The sequence below is a fragment of the Leptonychotes weddellii genome, chromosome 9 (assembly GCF_054177405.1).
Source record: "Leptonychotes weddellii isolate Sample4059 chromosome 9, ASM5417740v2, whole genome shotgun sequence".
In the NCBI taxonomy this organism is placed as follows: domain Eukaryota; kingdom Metazoa; phylum Chordata; class Mammalia; order Carnivora; family Phocidae; genus Leptonychotes; species Leptonychotes weddellii.
In genome coordinates this window covers 112,025,826-112,041,917 of record NC_138377.1, presented here as the reverse complement: position 1 = coordinate 112,041,917, position 16,092 = coordinate 112,025,826, and the positions used below count along the sequence as shown (strand labels likewise).

At 43.9% G+C, this 16,092-nt stretch overlaps 1 protein-coding gene across 4 annotated transcripts in view; it reads right to left on the bottom strand.

The window, feature by feature from the left end:
- The window catches only part of IGF1R (insulin like growth factor 1 receptor), a 257,133-nt gene that overhangs the window by 158,138 nt on the left and 82,903 nt on the right, over positions 1 to 16,092 (bottom strand). The window lies entirely within an intron of this gene.

Sequence of the window (16,092 nt, the reverse complement as noted above, 5' to 3'; positions counted from 1 at the left end):
TTCTTCTTCTTTTTTTTTTAACATATATTGTATTATTTGTTTCAGAGGTACAGATCTGTGGTTCAACAGTCTTGCACAATTCACAGCGCTCACCATAGCTGATACGAGGAATTCTTAATCTCAGGAAACAAACTGAGGGTTGCTGAAGAGCCTTAAATTCATACCTTTCCTCAGAAATCCTATTTCAGGGGAATATATCCTAAGAATTAATTTGAAGCTTAAGGCACAGCAACATTCATTGCAGCCTTACTTACAATCGTGAAAAATGATGAAGAATTGGAACCAAGGTAAACGCTCAACACTGGGGAATGGTAAAGCATATCATAGCGTCTCCATTACATGTAACTTTATGCAACCTTTAAAAATAAGGCTGAGAAGGGGTTTATGGCCCTGAAAAGCTTCAAAATGCCAGGAAATAAACATATTATTGTAAGATGCTGGACTACACTAACCTATATTTAAAAATCTAGCAGAAAAGGGGCTCTTGGGTGGCTAAGGAGATTAAACATCTGCCTTCGGCTCAGGTCATGATCCCGGGGTCCTGGGATCGAGCCCTGAGTCAGGATCCCTGCTCAGCAGGGAGTCTGCTTCTCCCTCTCCCTCTGCCCCTCCACCCCCACCCCCCACCCTCCTGGTGCTAGCTCGCTCTCTCTCTCAAAAATAAATATTTTTTTAAAAAACCTAGCATAAAGTACACTCAACTACTCTCAGTGATGGACTTACAGGGGACTTGACTTTTCTGAGGTTTTTTTTTTTCTCCAAATTCTTTAGCTCAGAGACAAACTTTTATTCCTAGAGGCCTGAGTAGCTTTAGGCAATTAAAAAAACAAAACAAAACAAAACAAAGTATGCTAGAAGGAATATGAGACTTGGCTCAAAAAGACTTGGATTGTTGTCCCAGCTCCATCCTTGGACAAATTGTTAAACACCTTGGAGCACCAGCTTTTATACCTGGAAGATGATTGGAATAGATAGTTCCAGGGTCCTTCTCAAGCAAAGTGCAACTGGTCTGGCCTATAACCCTCAAAGTCTCAGCGCACAGGGACGCAGCGAGGCCCGTAGAGCTGGCCTCCCAGGGGAGGTAGAGGTGGTCCAGCCTCACCAGATGAGGCTTTCTCTCCTCAGCCTGTCCAAGTCCCTGCCTGTACCGCAGGCTTGCAGCTGCTCTGTGTGCTGGAAGATGGGTGCTGTAGGTCAGAGGTTGAGGAGTGACATAAGGGAAGGATGAGGACTTCCGCCGGAGTCAAAATGGTATTACTGTATGCTAGCAATTCATTTTCACTGCTTCATATCTCTTAAAGGTAAGGAAGGCGGGGAAGAAAGGATGGCCCCTCTTGGATAGAAATCCAGCAAATACCTTTATTCACTAAGAAACTAGAAGAATAAAAAATCCAAATTAAAAGAGGTTTTCTCTCTCTCTTTTTCTCTCTCTCTTTTTAAGCAGAAAATCAAAAGCTTGAAAAATATCTATTTTAAAAATCTAAAATAATCAAATGATTTTTCCCAGGTGACATGGTGAACATTATGGTGAACCAGTCTATCCAGAAAAATGAGAAGTGTTGCACCATGCTGTCACTTGCCGGGCCCAGGCTAGTAACAGCCAAATCTAATCTCGTAGGCAAAATATGGTATGATAGGATTACATAATTAATTTTCCTGTTAGGAATAATTGTTACTGACTTCATGTCATCACAGTGTCAGCTCATCCGGTAGATGATTGCTATCACATTCTAATTACAGAAACACACAAACAATTTGTAACCATTATTAAATAACGAGAGAGGCCACAGTTGCTGATGGGAACTTCAAAAACTGAGAAAACCAAGCCAAACCGGACAAGAGGTGCTTAAGAGATTAATAAATTAATCCTGATGAAGTTTCTCCATTGTTTTACTACGAATCTAGCTCTCAGATTACCTGCTAGACATATTTTCCAAGAGCTACATTGTTTAACTTGATTAAATGTCAGAGTGACCCAAATCACTTTGTGTCACCAAGAACAAACAGAAATATAAGTATTTAAGATACAGTTTAGACTTTTGCCTCTGCACACACCAAAAAAGACAGCAGTCCCCATTGGCTAACTACAACAAGGCAAGTACAAAAACCCCAAGTTTTAAAAATAGGTATATTAAAAGGTATTTACATAATAAAAGGATTTATTCTGTGGCTCCCAGTAGGTATCAGCAGAAAGCGTTAACAAGGAGAGTGTTAGGAGGAAGAAGAGGAAAGAACCTCCTGCTCAAGCTCATCCTACAGCTTTTTCGGGTTTTACAATGAAAGTCAATAGAAAAAGATGATTTGCACACACATTTTCATTTTACAATAATCCTGAGGAGTGTACCTAATGAGTAAAGAAAGGAAAATTATACATGCAGAAGTATAAATGTAAAAGCATACTGTGGTCATATAAGAATTATTCCCTGTCAGCAGTAAGCAAAATCAGAAATAAAAAATAAGGGGGGGGGGCACCTGGGTGGCTCAGTCGGTGAAACATCGCCTTCAACTCCGGTCGTGATCCCAAGGTCTTGGGATCGAGCCCCGCGTCGGGCTCCCTGGTCAACAGGGAGCCTGCTTTTCCCTCTCCCCTGCTTGTACTCTCTCTCTCGTTATCTCTCTCTCTCTCAAATAAAAAAAATTAAAAAAAAAATAAGGGAGGGGGCATTTTTAGTTTTAGAACTATTCAACAGGCAAACATTTATCTCCTCCAGATAGGTTTCAAAAATCTTTGAGCTAACTAATCCCCTCTTCACCCCACCCTGCAACACACACACACACACACACACACACACACACACACACACAGAGCGAACCATTCTGCTACTAAAGCTAGTATTAGGGGCTCATATTTTTATGAGTCAGTAAGGAGCCATTTTCCCAACAAACTAGTGATACTCACTACCATGTGCTGAAAGACAGCTGACCCAAAACTGATCATATTACTGTCTCTCTCTTGCTTTTGAGAGAGACAACAGAGCTTTATAGACTTTCCCAAAAGTCCCAACCACAGAGGGACAATCCACCAGTCAATTCACTGTCCAGAAGTTACAGTTCGGGGTAGCTTTTTTTTTTAAATCTTGAAACCCCTTCTAATCACTACCAACCCCCCTCCGGGACCACACAACGCAGTTCTCATGCTCACACGTCTCTTCTACTATTTCGTTGTCAGAATCTGAGATGCACCCAAAATCACTTACTCTGTTTACAACCTGGTAGGAAAAGGGTGCCAATAAATGGGATTATATCAAATTATAAACAATTATAATTTGAAAGGTAGATTGCTGGAGTCACCAGCATGAATTTACATTATTTCCTGAATAGAATTAGACAGTTAAACAGCTGATAGCTTGAGAAACTAATCAGAGTGATCCATGAACCTGGTGAATTACACGTTCATCTATCAAGACAGCTTAGGGTCAATGCAATAAGTGGGTAAGAGAGTAGGTAAGGACACCACCATTCCAAAGGAGTGTTCAAAGGGCTTCCTCACCAGTCCTAATTAGGGAAAAATTAAAACCATTCAAGTGCCAAAAGGGGTTCAAAGAACAAGACACAGACATTGGGCCCTTTGAATTCATTACTGCATGTACCTAGGGGCCTCTGCTCTCAAAAGCAAAACAGAAAAAAAATAAGTTCTTTTAAAATAAGGGAGAGTATCTGATCAGCAGAACTTGTGACTTGAATAATGACAAGGACGAGGAGACCAAAAGAAAAAGACAGGCATGTTGTCTGGAGCTATCCCTTTCTACAAACTAAGACAATACACAAGCGTCCTCTCTACCGGTATGTGTGATGTTAGAAAGAAAGAGACTGGGAGAAATCCACGCCACAAGGCCTGCCAGGGTGACTTCTGTGAAGCATCCTAGGGCAGCTGTCTAAATGCCTGCAAGTTACATAAAAAGGAGATCTACCCAAGGGGCAGGGACTTGCACCTGTCACTTGGTCTTCCTGCAAGAGGGAATGCCATCCTAGATCAACCTAGAGGGAGATCCAAAGCCCTCTACTATCAGAGCAAGAGAGAGAGAGCACAGAGGTTTTGCTTTTTGCTTTTCAAGTTTTAATCTGTAATATAAGCACAAGACCTACGATAAAAAATGATACAAAAATGTAAATGATAGGCATGTCACTCCTATCCCTGTCCCCACCCAGTTTGTTCTCCACCTGCCCCCATATGTCATCACGCTAACCAGTTTCTTGGTTTTCCTTCTGGTGTCACTCTACACAGACACAAGCGAATGCAAAGATACCGTCTTTTTTCTTCTTCTTCATTTTACAAAAAAAAGAAGTATTTCTTGCCTTTTTCACTTCTCTCCTGGAGACCTCTTCACACAGAAACATGGAGCACCTTGTGCTTCAGGAAGCTGGGGAGTATTCCATTTTGTGCATAACTCTTAATTTATTAACCAGTCCCCCGCTGAAGGACATGAGGACTGTTCCCAATCTATTAGCATCACAAACAGTGCTGCAATTAGTATGTGTGCAGGTCTACTCATAGGACAAATTCCCAGAAGTGACTTCTGGGTCAAAGGTTACATGCATTTACATAACTTTCATGGGTAACGCCAAACTGCCTTCCACGAGGGTAGGGCCATTTTGCAGGCTCAACCGCAAAGCTTGAGAGTCCTTGTTTCTCTGCAGCCTTGACAACAGAGATTGTTGGACACACTTGTTGATGTCAGAGCAGGTTTTCACCCTCCAACCAGGAAAGGAAGGGAAAACAAAAGTTTCTCCGAAGAGGGATTTGAACACGTGCCCGGAGTTTCAGCCCGACATCTTCTACATAAGCATCTGCGATTCCTCAAAGATGTTTTTTTTTCTCCCCCCTCTTTTATCCTCGGGATACCCTAACAAAACTGAAGAGAAGCACAGAGCTCCTGCCCTACCAAGGGCCCCCATGCAGGCGGGTTTCCAAAGTCCTTTCTCATTTCAAGTGAGATGAGAGGGAAGGGGGTAGGGACCCAGGAGGGAGGGACAGCTCTGCCACTTAGGAGTTCCCCAAGGGCCCTGCCTGGAGGTCTCTGCATCTCCCAGCTCCCTCCCCTGTAACAGGGCGGGTCACTGGCCACTCCAGGGACCCCAAGGGCAGCCAACTTGGGGCAAAAGCTTGGTGCAGCAAGTGACACTCCAAGGGAGAATAACTTAGTGCCGTTTTACAACAAATGCATGGCCATCATTTTATGATGCCCAGAGTGTAACAAGGTGTAAATTAACTCCTGTAATTTAGCAGAGAGCTCAGTGCAGTAAATCAATACACAGATACTGTTTTACTTGAAGAGCACTTAGCTTTCCCCTCCCTACACTAGTTAATATTTCTAGAAAAGAAAACTAATCATTAAAATAAATGCAACCATCCCCTAAAGCAGTAAGTTCATGTTAAATTTCACTGGGTAAAAAAAAGTCATTACACAGCTACACCCAGGCCTCCGGGTCAGAGTACAAAGCCACCATTCCAGCCCAGCCAGGCTCAGGGAAGGGAAATGCCCCCGGCCATCTCCCAGCGCTAGCCCTCCCCATGGGGGCTTGGGGCTGTTTCTTAAACCCCTCCAGGGCTTAGTGTCCTCCTCCTCTACAAGAAGGTAATGGCAGTTTCTACTCATAGGACTTTGCAAGGATCAGATGAGGAAACATATACAAAGCCCATAGTAAATACCATAATAGGACATAAAAGGGGGAGCGGTTTACATTACCATCCCCTTTAAGGGTCCCTCTATCCTTTCTTAATTACAGGGAACACCTCCATCTGTGCTTTGGAGCCATCCCAGGTCTCTGGATCCGTACTGGGCTTTCCCCCTCCGCTCGCCGCTCCACCCTTCCCTCCTGGCAGAGTCCCTCCGCTGGACCCTAGTGTCTATTACAGAAAACAGTCTGCGCTGGAAGCCTCCCCCTCCCCAGCTGCCATCCTCCCCTCCCAGGCACAGCCACACTTCTCTGTGTCCTCACACTCCTCCCCACCAGTCCTCCCTGCTCTCCAAAGCTGCAGCTGGCCTCACCCCTGCACTGACTCAGCTCTCAGGTGCAGTCCTCAAGGGTCTCCCTGTTGCAAGACCCAGTGGACCTCTTCATTCCCCTTCTTCGTTGGCTCCTTAGTGTCTGTTGGCTCCTCTAACCAGCCACCTTCTCCTAAAACCTGATCCCCTGGAATCTTGGATGCCACACTCCCTGGCTTTTCTCCTTGCACTCAGACCACTTGGGTCTCCTTTATAGACCCCGGTTCCTCTATCGGCCCTTGAACGTTGCCATTCCAACAGGATCTGTCCCTGGCCTAACCTTCTTGCCCCGAACTCCCTAGGGTGCTGGATGTTTCTGCCTTCAAGTACCACCTCCACACAGACAACCTCCCAAGTAAGCCACCTACCCAGACCTCTCTGAGCACCAGCCCCCACTTCCAAAGGCCTCTGTGAGTCAGAGGTGCCCCAGACTCACCATCTCCAAAAATCCAAACTCTAGGGCTCACAATCCTCATCCCTGGTCTCCAGCACTCCCTCACCCCAGGATGAGAACCCCAGATATGACCCTGAACATCTTGCCTGCCTGCTCCTCAACACAAATCTGGGCAATTTCACCTCCTAATCTCTGTCTAGTCAACTTGTCCTGACGCCTACTAGTCCATGTTCGCTTCATGCTTTGCCTTGCTCACTTCAACAGATTTGTAATTGGCCTCCTTTCTTATCTATTTTTCACATTGTGGCCACAGTGATTTTTTTTTTATGCCAACATGATATTCTCTCTCTCTCTCTCTCTCTCTCTCTCTCACACACACACACACACACACACACACACACCCTATCTGTTCAATATTCTACACTGATTTTCCATCGCTCCTATTAAAACACAACCCTCAAGATGGCTTCTGAGCCCTGCCCTGGCCTGGTCCCCCCCTCCTCACCTCCCCCTTATTCTACCACAGGCTGTTTACACATTATTTCCTTTCCCTCTTGTCTCATAGCATCATGCCTGGCTTTTGTGGCCCTCATCACAGACGCAATGTTCTATTTGTTTGTGGCTGGTGTGATTAATGTGTCTCCTGATAGTCCGTCCATGTGGGCAGGCGCCAGTGTATGCAAATGACTCCTTGATGCCCAGTGAGCATTTAATATGTATTTATATAATGAATGAACCAATGAAAGAAGAGATGAATGAGTCATTGGCCTGCCCTACTCCAAATGACATGAAAATCCCAGTTACCTCAAAGGTACCTTGTAAGAACTTGATATATCTGTGTCATGGAAACACAGTTTATTGTGTTTGTGTTTCTAAATCTTATCAACAACAAATTATAAAAACAGTAATGCATTTCCATCTTACCTCCTTTATGTTAACATCCATCTAATTAGTACTTTATTTTCAAAACGCAGACACAGAAGTGCTAGTCACTGAAAGAAGGGGCAATAAAAAAAAAAACTAAAAATGACCTATTTACTATGAAATCATAATTAACACATGTTTCCTTAAGGGATTTGTTATGAGGGCAATTATTATACCAGTGAATCAATTTTTGTATTTAGAAACAAACCCAAATGATCAGCACTTATATTTTTAAAGTAAGAAAAAAATATTTTTTTTCAATTTGAACTTCAGAAAACCTTATGCTAATATTATAACACAGGAGTTCTGGCTGGGAGTAGTTCAGATCAAGCCACATTAGCCTGGAGTTAACTCTGTAAAATTATTTGAATCCCTTCAGAAATTGTTGCAAACACCTTCACGTGTCAGAACTCCTCAGCCCACACAGATTCCCACGAGCTGGTCCCACGTGTTTCCTCAAGCATTTTACAGCTCTGCCAGACTAAGGTATTCACCACTCCTGCCTGATTTAACAGTGACCAAGAGCAGCACGAGTTCTGTTGGGTTTATTTTCAAAATTTCACCGAATTTCTCATTTATCCACAAACTGATCTGTTTTAGACCTGGCTCCATGATGTCCATTCTCCAGGCCTGGGCTAATTTTAAACTGATATTTACCAGGATATGCACTGGGAGGGCTGGATACACTCCTCAGGAAGAGACGCTGATCTTTAAAGAGACTTCGTCCCACCCAGCTGAATGGAGGGTGAATGGTTTCAGGAACCAGCTATGGAAGAAAGTGCTATAGTCTGGCTTACCAGGGACAGACTGATTCTGAAACGGCTAAGTTCCCTACCTCATATTGTCTCAGCTATTGTTCCCCCCACCCACGCCATCACTTGATACTGCTCAGAGACTACCATAAACTAAGCCTCTCAATCCTTTCAAAGGTACTGGAAGTCTTCCATGAATACGCATACATACACACGCACATGTACATACATGTGCATATATATATTACAAACATGAACAAATAGAAATTAGATGAATAAATGTTTATAATTGTATTATTAACCACATAAAAATCCATATGTAGGAAGAGAACAACAGATATATGCCTTTTTTTTTTTTTTTAAGATCTTATTTATTTGAGAGACAGAGAGCACATGATCGGGGAGGGCGGGTGGCAGAGGGAGAAGCAGGCTCCCCGCTGAGCAGGGAGCCCCATGTGTGGCTTGATCCCAGGACCCCGAGATCATGACTGAGCTGAAGGCAGACACTGAACTGATGGAGCCACCCAGGTGCTCCCAGAGATACGCCTTTAAACCTACTTATTGAGAGCTCTACACCAAAAGACCTGGTTTTATTTCTTTAAAGTGTTTTTTTTTTTTTTTTTTATTGAGAGAGACAGAGAGAGAGCATGAGAGAGAGGAGGGTCAGAGAGAGAAGCAGACCCCCTGCTGAGCAGGGAGCCCGATGCGGGACTCGATCCCGGGACTCCAGGATCATGACCTGAGCCGAAGGCAGTCGCTTAACCAACTGAGCCACCCAGGCGCCCCTGGTTTTATTTCTTTAAGACAACCCTTCACAGCATGTCCTGGGAAAATCCAACAATTCTGAGGGATCCTCTAAGCAGAACTAAGCAGAACAACTCTCCAGAAAGGGAAGAGAGGGAATACCACAAGGTAGTGAGGGGTTAGCAGCGGCCAGCAGGTATGCAAGTACATGTCTGCTCTCCAACACATGGAAATGTGACCCCTGACACCCCCTTCACTGGCCTGGAAAGGGCTTGGCAATTTATTCTCATGCGGGGATGTTTTTGCTAAGAGTCTGCTGTTTTCTGATGTGACCTTCTGGGTGCCTGGCAAAAGGCAGTGCAGAGCCTCCCTTCGCTGCAGAAGGAAATGAGCAAGACTGGAGTGCAAACCTCATCCAGGAAGGAAGGATTTTACCTAGCCCTGGAAGAAAGGCACTCTTCCACGTAGCATCTAAAAGTCTCAGCAAATGATATAAACTGAAAAGCCAACAGTTTGTCAGAGTCACAGATTTCTTGTTACCCCCAAATGCTCAGAAAAAAACACATTGAAGCCGTATCAAAAGACTTCCAGTGGAGACAGGCTTGAAGGAAAGGAATACGGACATGTCAACACAGGACTTTCTGCTAACAACTTCCCCGAGAGTTATTCTCAAATAGGAAATCCAGAAATGTGAAGTCAGGCTGAAATGTACAGAACACAAAACTCTTAAAAACACACACACACACACACAATCCAAAGCATTATTAAATACCATTCTTTGATACTTCTACTCAGTAGAAGGATTTTTTGGACCACAGATATATTCGACTGAGATTTGCTGACCAGAAAGACCCTTCTTGTGGACTATGAAGTGGGGTTTCCCAAGATCATTAAATTTCACTCAATCGTTTTAAAGAGCCAATTCAGCCTCATACCAGGAATGGCAGGGGAGAGGGGAGAAAGAGGTACATGGGAATGCCAAGGGATGGAAAGAAGGATCCCCTAAATCAACCACTTTTTTAAACTGTGTGAATTCTACAATGTTCTCACATGTGCAGCCATAATGCATAGTATACAGCAGGGACATTTTAATATCCTCCTTTATCCTGCCTTCAAGACACTACCAAACAAATCTTTGCCCTTACAGAGATGGCAAGCCACATATTTACTGTAACTAAAATATCTCAAAACAAAGCATTTCCCTTTGTTGTACTTCTCTCCTCAAAAAGAGAAATTCTGCTTCTCTCGGACACATCGATTTCTTATGTCACATATGACCAATCACAAAAGCCTTTTCAAGTTTGTAGATGTGATTTGGCAAGTAAGGCTGTAGGGAATTCTGAAACTCGGGTTTTGATGGGTGTGCTTCAAGACTGCGTTTTGGCTTTGTGTGGTTTTCTTGTTTTTGTTTCTTCTTCTTAAAAGCTTCAGATTCTTGACCTGCTAAATGCTTTTTTAGCCTTCATTTAGTCTCAGCCCGATTTATCATCTCATGAACCACAGCCACGATGTTCTCTAAGGGACAAAACTGGAAAGGGGAGTTCAAAAAGCCACGGGCATCCCACGGTGAATTAATCACATGCACGAGGTGTGTAAATCAGGGCCAAACGACATCACGTGTGCAACAAACAGAGGAATGGGAAGACATTTTGAAACATCAAGTACTCACCAAAACTTAATAGAACATTTAGCCTGCATGCTTTCACTTTCTGAAGCAAATGGGGCCAAAATATTTCAAGTTGAAAGTGACACTATGTAAGCGTGCTCTCAAGTTCCTTCCTAGGGGCTTGAGGTTTTCATAGAGCCCTTAAACCCTGTCCCTTGTAAACGCACATGGCAGCGGGGTCCGGGATGCATGCTGGACCCAGTCACAAGATTCTCATCCTCTCCTTCAGAGCAAGTCTCCAGCCGTAAGGTTAGTATTTTCTTTTAGCAAAGGTGCCATTTTTCACAGACTATTTTTCTGCTTTCATAACAAGTTCATGTAGGTAGTGTAGGTTCAAAGACAAATTTTTAAGGGAGGACCTGATGAAGCCAAAAAAAAAAAATGCCACTTGGTATCAAAAGACATAATGTCAAATCAATTTATAATTCTGTTGATGATAAAATATCCATGGTTATACTTTGACGCAGAAAAAAAGGGCCGAAGTGCCACTTCGAGGAAAAGGGTGAAAAAATGCCATGTCTGCGTAAGAGCTGCTAGAAAGGATGAGATGAACACAAAGGCGTAAGATTCTCTCTCATGCTAGACCTCCAAAAGGTTCCCAGATAATGTGGCGCTCGAGTCATCGTTTCACAAAACCAAGAACAGCCAAGATCAGCCACCACCATTTTCTGGATGTTCTGCAGAGTTCCTGAGTCAAGCATGAATCAAGGTCAGTTTTGTCTAAAATTCCCAAAGGGTACAGCTCCCCAGTGCACAGTGACAGCATGAAAACAGTGAGCAGGTTGTTCCCACACTCACAGTTAGAACTTTTTTTTCCCCCCAAGCAATGTAAACTTTGAAGTTTTTAAGTAGGACAAAAAGTCATCCAAACCCTATTCTTATTTTGTTTCGTGTTTCAGGATATAAGAGTATATATCCTGGGATGGGAAGGGTGTGAGGGTTCACATTTAACCACTTAAGAAGTTTCGGCAAAGACAGTCAACTTGACGTTCAGTTGTCCAGAAGAGTTCATTATACCCACCTAAATGGCAGTTGGGAGGCTCAAAGGAGTATGCCTGGCAAATTGTAACATGGGATGGTGGGCATCATTAGGTATTCAAGTACAAGTCTGAATTTCTGGTCATTCTGGTCTTTTATAACCTTAATAGAGAAATTCACCTGAAAATGCAACTGAGATTTATCCACCTACATCTTCAAAAGGCATTGAGGGTTGGGTGGGAGGTGTTGTGGCTTGGTCTCAAAAGGACACAACTGCCTGATAATATACAAGTCAGGACTAAAATTCTATGGCATGGCATTCTAGCTCAGATACCAGTAACTGGAACTTAAAGCAAATGACCGTACACATTCATGAATAGCTCCTCTCTGGTATTTATCAGGACTGAGTCATGTACAAGGCAAGGAGACTCAGCTTATGATGTCCAGGAACAAGGGTGGGCCCTCATCCACATCTAGCAAGGACACCCACCACAGACACACAGCATCTGAGACAAGGGCCTCGGGTATGTGCAATACAAGAGCCTAATTCTGAATAGGATACCACATCCCACTGGTCATTCTAAATCCTACTCATTTAGAAGAAAGCTCTTCATCATCTGGCTTCTCCCCTGGCCTCATTACAGGACCAAACTGAGGAATAAATCATGTTTTGCTCAAGTAAAGGTTAACAGCTGCCTCTCATTTTTTCTATCGCAGGGCTCCCTGAACAAATTTAGATATGCGCTGGAGGACTGTCAGAGGATTTTAATCTAGGCACACCATGAGCATGACCAACCACCATGGGAAAACCTGCCGTGACAACTGCAACCAGAGGAAACAGCCTTCCTAGAGGTGTCCTCCAAATTGGAATGACGTACCTTTGTAAACAAGGCTGTAGGAGCTCAGCTCAGGACGGGGAAACACTTTTGCTCCTACAACTGACATCCAGAGCCTGAGTGGGTCTTTCCTTGTTGATGCAGCACAAACAGCACAAATCCTCAAGGGCTGACTGAGGGCCAGAGAGAAGGTCAGAGGAGGTTCCAGAACCTTCCACGCCTTCCCCATCCATACCTCTCGAAGGCCTCTCTCCCTCTTCTCCTCCGACGCCATCCCACTGCTCTACAGTGGATCTTGGATCAACGGTGATCAACATGGATCTCAACAGGCTCAGAGTGCTTTAAAAATATATGAAGACAGGGGCGCCTGGATGGCTCAGTCAGTTAAAGTGCTGACTGTGGACTTCAGCTCAAGTCATGATCTCAGGGTTGTGGGATCAAGCCCCACGTTGGGCTCCACGCTCAGGGCAGAGTCTGCTTATCCCTCCCTCTCCACCTTTCCTCCCGCTCACTCACTCTTGCTCTCTCTCTCACTCTCTAAAATAAAATCTTATATATATATATATATATATTATATATATATATAACAAAAAGTTTTCTAAAACCTACTTTTCTTCATCCTAGGATACTGGCAAGGATAGGAGAAGAGGAAGGAAGGAGACAAGATGAATCCTTCGAATTCTTCTTTTAAATGACTTATTTTTGGAAAATTCCAGTTGAAAAATTTACCCGAGGACAATTTGGAATTTGACAGATTGCAAACTCAGAAGTTCTGTGCCTCAGGCCACCCTTTTCAATGAGTCCCTCCCAAAAGAGTATTTCTAGGTCCTATCACTCACTCCATACTCCTCCCAGGCAAGAGAGAAAGAGGGAGACAGGTCATGTTCTTGGCAGGACAGATCCTCTCTGGGTTCCTAATCTCTATGCTGAAAGACACCGAAGAACCAATTGGTGACCAAATGTCACCAGCCCAAAACTGCAACACCGTGCACCGAAGAGAATGCCACACAGTGGCTCCCAAGATGATGGATGGGCCAGAGGGGCTGCAGGCTGTGCCCATTCTCACTGTTTACCACTGAATAAGTCACAGGAAAGCAAGAAATAATTAAAGAGAAAGGACCACTGCAGGTACCACGTGTGTGGGCAAGAGGCCGGGCCAACCTAGTCCCCGTGGACGAGGTGCTCCTCCCAGAACACCCCCCCTCCAAAATGCTGTCTTCAGCAGCCGGTTGGTTCCAGCGAAGTGACTGACATTTAAAGTCTATGGTGCTATAGGTCTTGGTAATTCCTAGATGCTTTTACAACAGGCAGGAAGGCTATTACTATTTAGGGGTTGAGGTGATTTGTTTTTCTCTTTAAAAATAGCCTCCACTTGGGGCACCTGGGTGGCTCAGTTGGTTAAGCGACTGCCTTCGGCTCAGGTCATGATCCTGGAGTCCCCGGATCGAGTCCCGCATCGGGCTCCCTGCTCGGCAGGGAGTCTGCTTCTCCCTCTGACCCTCCCCCCTCTCATGTGCTCTCTCTCATTCTCTCTCTCTCAAATAAATAAATAAAATCTTTAAAAAAAAAAATAGCCTCCACTGATTAGGAAAACATATGCAGCCCCCTTGCAGATTTTAAAAGGAGGCAGCACCTTCTGTCATGTGCTCTGCTCTTTCACCAACAGACAGCACCCAACACTTCCTGCCTACCATCTCGTCAGATTTAAAGAGAAGAAAGTATTAACTGTATCTCACCAATAGCTGTTTATCCAGTGAATTATAAAAGAAGCCACTGGGTTTTTATTATCCAAGCTTTCAGGACAGTTTGAGTTCAACACACACAATGTTTCATTCATGCTGTTAAATGGATAATATTAACCTTTCTTGCTGAGACGCATTAAAAATGCTGGCTTTTCAGAGCAAATGTAATTAGTGCACATTAGTAACTTCACCAGTCGCACTGACAGAAGCAAAGTGAACTAACAGGATATAGATTAATGTAATCAAAATATCATCTCCTATCATCTCCACTTGTTAGGCAGCAGGCTGCACTTCCTTTGTTGGTTGAATGGTTTGTTTTGTTTTGTTTTTCTTTTTAATAAAACCGATAGATCAATGAAATGGATGAATAACTACTTGCAATCCCCCCTCAGGTGAGTACTGTACAGGAAACCATTTTGGTGAACGATCCCAAAAGTTTTTAATTTGATGTCCCTGTTCAATACAACTGTGACAACAGAGCAAGCGCGCAAGGCTCTTTTTCAGGGCCGGGCTAAGGAACTCTCCAAGAGAAAGACACAGAAGTGGAGTGTTTGCCCTTTGAAGTACCTCCAGCCTATTCACATGCTGAAATGTATGTCTGCCAACATCGTACTGCCCATCCACGGTAAGTGAGTATTGTCTCTCAACCCTCCTTCTTCTGATCAGAATATCCACAGTTTCCTCGGATGGACCACCTTGTCCTCTTCCTCCTTGAGGTTGGGCAACCAGTGGCCTGGGCTGGCCGATCAAGGCATGGTTTCCTTGGAACACACTGGGGGAGGGCAGGCACCGTTTACAGCACACAGAGACACAAGGAACCGAAGCTGTGCCATTAGATCAGAGCACCAGCTCTTTTGCACTGAATCCGAAGTTGGGAGATGCAGGGTTGAAGCTGTTGATAATCCTTCTGCTGCCACATGGACCCCAAGCGTGAAGCCCACATGCTGGCAGGTGAGGTGCGAAGAGCCCCCCAGTGGGGCTCTTGAAGCCTGCCCCAGTCCGACACTTTTCCATTACATAAGATGGGTGGTCATTTTGTTTATTTTGTCTTGTTTTGCATAAACCAGTTGAAATGGTCCCACCCCACCCCCCAGCCCTTTGGAAATGTAAGTGAAGATACATCATACAACTCATTTCCCATAAGGCCACAGGGCCCTCCCCGGATTTGAAGGAATGACGTATGGCCACACTGGGTGGTCATCTTCCCTCATGCTGTGTGACAGCACTGCAGGGAACAGCCCCTCCGAGCTCCCAAAGTTTGGAACCCACAGTGACTACAGCTACAATCCAATCAGCACTGCTGCTAGAACATTCCAGGGTCTCATGCATCACTAGGAAGCAGAGACGAGAAGAAAGGATATTGCTACCCATACATTTTTTTTTTCTTTTTATGCAGGAAATTGAAAGTAGAATTTGACAGTCCTTCCTCAGGACCAGCTTTTACATTTAGGCTGTACAGAATTTTTTAAGTTTAACCTAGAAACTCGTCCTTGTATAGATGGGAAATGCCAAATTCAGAACAACATCACAAAAACTAAACAATGCAAAAATTGCACTTAGAAGAAAGTGATTCAGAGCTTCCCAAAAGTCCTTTTTAAGTAGGAAGGCACCATGTTAATTTAGTTCTTGTCCAAACTCAGGGAGGCATTCAAAGGTTACACAATCAGCCTCCTGGCATCATTAAAGTACAAAGAGCAGTTAATGTTCAGAATGGTGGTCACCAATTAGTCCAAAACATGCACTGATTTATCAAGCTCACACGTCTGTTTAAGTTTTAAGTTGCTCTGTTAGCGCCTGACTAAGCCTGAGTGACACAGGTCTGGGGTCAGTTACTTTATTGCAAAGCTAATGCCACTTTCATGAAGGCTCCCCGGATGCAAATTCCATAAGCCATTCTGGGTACAGAGAGAGAACTAGAAACACGCTACTTTTTTTCTCCATGTGTTTCCATTTCAAGGGGGAAAAAAAAAAACGCATGATGAGAAATATTGAGATTTGATTGAGGCTGACCTACTTGGAAATAAAAAAGGATGAATTTATAGCTGAGTATTTTAAAAATAAAAAAAAAA